We start from the raw sequence: 5,783 nt of genomic DNA on the forward strand, positions 1-5,783 counted from the left end.
AAAAAAAAAAAAAAAAAAAACTGGGTGCCATTGCCTAGCCAAACTGACACATAAAATAAACCATCACATCAGATATATAACTTTGGAGCTCTTATATATAATTCTCAACTCTGCAATCTAGGTAGACATGTAGAGGGAAGAAGATAACAGCATTTGAGGAAATGCAGTAAGACAAAGTATAAATATTAGAGGATATGTAAACAATTAGAGCTTGTTTTTTTTTTTAATTTTTATTGGAGTATAGTTGCTTTACAATGTTGTGTTAGTTTCTACTGCAGCAAAGTGAATCAGCTATACGTATACATGTACCCCCTCTTTTTTGGATTTTCTTCCCATTTAGGTCACCACAGAGCATCGAGTACAGTTCCCTGTGCTATACAGTAGGTTCTCATTAGTTACCTATTTTATACATAGTATCAATAGTGTATATATGTCAATCCCAATCTCCCAATTCCTTGCACCCCCGCTTTCCCCCTTGATATCCATATATTTGTTCTCTCCGCCTGTATCTCTGCTTCTGCTTTGCAAATAAGATCATCTATACCATTTTTCAAGATTCCACATGTATGCATTAATATATGATATTTGCTTTTCTCTTTCTGACGTACTTCACTCTGTAATGACAGTCTCTAGGTCCATCCACATCTCTACAAATGACCCAATTTCGGCTTTTTATGGCTGAGTAATATTCCCTTGTATATATCTACCACATCTTATTTATCCATTGCTCTGTTGATGGACATTTAGGTTGCTTCCATGTCCTGGCTATTGTAAATAGTGCTTCAATGAACATTGGAGTGCATGTATTTTTTTGAATTATGGTTTTCTCTGGATACATGCCCAGGCAAGGGATTGCTGGATCACATGGTAGCTCTATTTTTAGTTTTTGAAGAAACCACCATACTGTCCTCCATAGTGGCTGTACCAATTTACATTCCCACCAACAGTGAAGGAGGAGGGTTTCTTTTCCTCCATAATCTCTCCAGCATTTATTATTTGTAGACTTTTTAATGATGGCTATTCTGACTGGTGTGAGGTGATGCCTCATTGTAGTGTTCATTTGCATTTCTCTAATAATTAGCAATATTGAGCATCTTTTTGTGTGCATATTGTCCATCTGTATGTCTTCTTTGGAGAAATGTCTATTTGTGTCTCCTGCCCATTTTTTGATTGGGTTGTTTGTTTGTTTTTCTATGTTAAGCTGTATGAACTGTATGTTTGTATATTTTGGAAATTAATCCCTTGCCAGTAGCATTGTTTGCAAATATTTTCTCCCAGACCAAAGGTTGTCTGTTTTGTCTATGGTTTCCTTTGCTGTGCGAAAGCTTTTCAATTTAATTAGGTCCCATTTGTTTATTTTTGTTTTTATTTCCATTACTCTAGGAGAGGGATCCAAAAAAAATATTCCTGCAATTTATGTCAAAGAGTGTTCTGCCTATGTTTTCCTCTAGGAGTGTTAGAGTATCTGGTCTTAACATTTAGGTCTTCAATCCATTTTGAGTTTATTTTTGTATATGGTGTTAGAGAATGTTCTAATTTCATTCCTTTACATGTAGCTGCCAGTTTTCCCAGCACCACTTATTGAACATACTGTCTTTTCTCCATTGTATATTCTTGCCTCCTTTGTCATAGATTAATTGACCATAAGTGTGTGGGTTTATTTCTGGGCTTTCTATAAGCATGCCCATTCTGGCCACTTTTATTCAACATACATTTGGAAGTCCTAGCCACAGCAATCAGAGAAGAAAAAGAAATAAAAGGAATCAAAAATTGGAAAAGAAGAAGTAAAACTGTCCCTGTTCGCAGATGATATGACACTATACATAGAAAATCCTAAAATACTACCAGAAAACTATTGATACTACAGTCATCAACGAATTTGGTACAGTTTCAGGATACAAAATTAATACACAGAAATCTGTTGCATTTTTATACACAAACAACAAAAGATCAGAAAGAAAAATTAACTATATCACATCTTATACACTGGAATATTACTCAGCTATAAAAAAAGAATGAAATAATGCAATTTGCAGCAACATGGATGGACCTAGGGGTTATCATAATAAGTGAAGTAAGTCAGACAGAGAAATATATAATTTATATGTGGAATCTTTAAAAAAAATGATACAAATGAACTTATATACAAAACAGAAATAGACCCACAGACAGAAAACAAACTTATGGTTACCAAAGGAAAAGGGTGGGGGAGGGATAAATTAGGAGTTGGGGATTAACATATACACACTACTATATATAAAATAGTTAACCAACAAGGACCTACTGTATAGCACAGGGAACTCTACTCAATATTCTGTAATAACCTACAAGGGAAAAGAGTCTAATATATACATATGTGTAACTGAGTCACTTTGCTGTACACCTGAAGCTAACACAGCATTGTAAATCAACTATACTTCAATTTTAAAAAAGAAAGAAATTAAGAAAACAATCCAATTTACCACCACATTAAAAAAAAGAAAAAAACCTAGGAATAAACCTACCTAAGGAAGCAAAAGACCTGAAAACTATAGATGCTGATGAAAGAAATCAAAGATGACACAAACAGATAGAAGGATATTCCGTATTCTTGGATTAGAAGAATCAACATTGTTAAAATGACCATACTGCTGAAAGCAATCTACAGATGCAATGCAACCCCTATCAAATTACCAATGGCATTTTTAACAGTATCAGAAAATAAGTTCTTTTAATTTCTATGGAAACACAAAAGACCTTGAAGAGCCAAAATAATCTTGAGAAAGAAGAATGGAGCTGGAGGAATCATGCTCCCTGACTTCAGACTATACTACAAAGCTACAGTAATCAAAACATTATGGTACTGGCATAAAAACAGATATTTGAATCAATGGAACAGGATTTACCACAATTTTCTTTTTAATTTAAATTATACAAGGGGGATTCCCTGGTGGCGCAGTGGTTGGGGGTCCGCCTGCCGATGCAGGGGATGTGGGTTCGTGCCCCGGTCCAGAAGAATCCCACATGCTGCGGAGCGGCTGGGCCCGTGAGCCATGGCCACTGGGCCTGTGCGTCTGGAGCCTGTGCTCCACAATGGGAGAGGCCACAGCAGTGAAAGGCCCGCATACCGCAAAAAAAATAAATAAGTAAATAAATAATACAAGGTCCCAGGTGTTGCTGATTCTGCTGGTCTTGGGAACACACTGAGTAATGAGGCTGTAGTACAGAGAAAAACTGTGTGTGAGTTCCTTAGGAGATGGGAAAATATCTTTTTATTTTTATAAACTAGCAGCCACATCATATAAGCTCAAAATTTGTTTCAATGAATTCATGAAGGAATAGGTAAATAAATATAATCTAATAGAGTAACTATGAATTGTAATACAAGTCAGAATGCTTCAATGAATGTAATACAGCTTTGAGCAAAGTTCAGAAGGAAATCAGAGAAGGAGGTGATTATTTACAGGTAACGACAGTGAGATAATTAAATGAATGCTTTTCATATAGGATTAGTCAATGAATATTTGTTGTGCAAATGGGCCATTGACATTGAAAAGTTTTATTTTACTTATTATAATTACTAACTCAGCTAACTAAAAAATATTATGGGACTAAACAATAGAAAACTGGGTATATAGACACTACACATCTTTAAAAAGAGTGTTTTTTTAGATTTCATATATGTGCATTAGTACATGGTATTTGTTTTTCTCTTTCTGACTTACTTCACTCTGTATGACAGACTCTAGGTCCATCCACCTCATTACAAATAACTCAATTTCATTCCTTTTTATGGCTGAGTAATATTCCATTGTATATATGTGCCACATCTTCTTTATCCATTCATCTCTTGATGGACACTTAGGTCAGTTCCATGTCCTGGCAATTGTAAATAGTGCTGCAATGAACATAGTGGTACATGTATCTTTTTGAACTATGGTTTTCTCAGGGTATATGCCCAGTATTGGGATTGCTGGGTCATATGGTAGTTCTATTTTTAGTTTTTTAAGGAACCTCCATACTGTTCTCCAAGGTGGCTGTATCAATTTACATCCCCACCAACAGTGCAGGAGGGTTCCCTTTTCTCCACACCTTCTCCAGCATTTATTGTTTATAGATTTTTTAATGATGGCCATTCTGACCAGTGTGAGGTGATATCTCACTGTGGTTTTGATTTGCATTTCTCTAATGATTAGTGATGTTGAGCATCTTTTTATATGTTGTTGGCAATCTGTGTCTTCTTTGGAGAAATGTCTATTTAGGTCTTCCACCCATTTTTGGATTGGGTTGTTTGTTTTTTTGATATTGAGCTGTGTGAGCTGCTTGTATATTTTGGAGATTAATCCTTTGTCAGTTGCCTCATTTGCAAATATATTCTCCCATTCTGAAGGTTGTCTTTTGGTCTTGTTTATGGTTTCCTTTGCTGTGCTAAAGCTTTGAAGTTTCATTAGGTCCCATTTGTTTATTTTTTGTTTTATTTCCATTACTCTAGGAGGTAGGTCAAAAAAGATCTTAAAAAAGCAATACTGATGAACCTAGTGGCAGGGCAGGAAAAAAGATGCAGACGTAGAGAACGGGCTTGAGGACAAGGGGAAGGAGAACCTGGGACAACGTGAGAGAGTAGCATTGACATATATACACTACCAAATGTAAAATGGTTGGCTAGTGGGAAGCTACTGCATAGCACAGAGAGATCAGCTAGATGCTTTGTGATGACCTAAAAGGGTGGGATAGGGAGGATGGGAGGGAGGCTCAAGAGGGAGGGGATATGGGGATATATGTATACTTATAGCTTATTCACTTTGTTGTACAACAGAAACTAACAACATTGTAAAGCAATTATACTCCAATAAAGATAAAAAAATAATGATAAAAAATTTTTAAAAACAAAAGTCATCTGAGAACTAAAAATAAATAAATAAATCTAAATTGTAGCAAACTAAAAAAAATTTTTTAATTAAAAAAAAAAAGAGTGTTTATTTGGCTCAATGAATTTTCTTTGCTCACTTTGTTACCCAAGTACAGTATGACAAGAACACAGTGTGCTTTACCTGGAAATTCACCATTGTTGTAATCAGATATTAAGGCATGATCAGAAAATAAGCTTAGCAAAACATAGTTCTGAAGAGCAGTTAGTTATTTGTTGAGGGGGGAAATTACACATAATTTTGGTGTAAATGAAGAGATCATGCACTTACCAAGGTAAACCTAAATTGTTTTGGTTTCTTTTTATGAATTTATGAGTTTTATTATATAACTGTTAATTTCTATAAAGTGTAATGATTGATAGAGTTTAATTACTTACATACACGTTAAATAACTGGAGATGGTATAACATCAGTACAGCAATTATGAAGATTTCTTGTATGAAGTTATGACCATTGGTTTCCAAAACAGGAAGCATATGCCAATGTATATGTATCATGTCTTCCTTCTCAAGTGCTAAAACCATTTCTGACTCATTGTGATCATTTCTTCATGGAGAAACATACTATTGGAAAGTGTATTTTACAGGTTTTTACAGAGGCTTAAGAAGTATTTAATTAATTACTAATTTCACTCTAGAGTTTAAATTTGTATTTGTTATAATCATCCTACTATAGGTAATACGTTACATGGTCTAACAAATCAGATTGAGGCAAAAACATCTCTGCATATTTGCAATGAAATGATAGTTTATATTGATAATTGCAACTTAAGACAAGCTAAGATCCTAAAGTATCATCTAAAGGAATAATACATTATGCTTAATATAATTTTAATAATAAATGAGGTTTTTTACTATTCTAATTTTTAAGAGCGGT

This window comes from Lipotes vexillifer, unplaced genomic scaffold, assembly GCF_000442215.2.
Source record: "Lipotes vexillifer unplaced genomic scaffold, Lipotes_vexillifer_v1.1 scaffold608, whole genome shotgun sequence".
Lineage (NCBI taxonomy): Eukaryota > Metazoa > Chordata > Mammalia > Artiodactyla > Lipotidae > Lipotes > Lipotes vexillifer.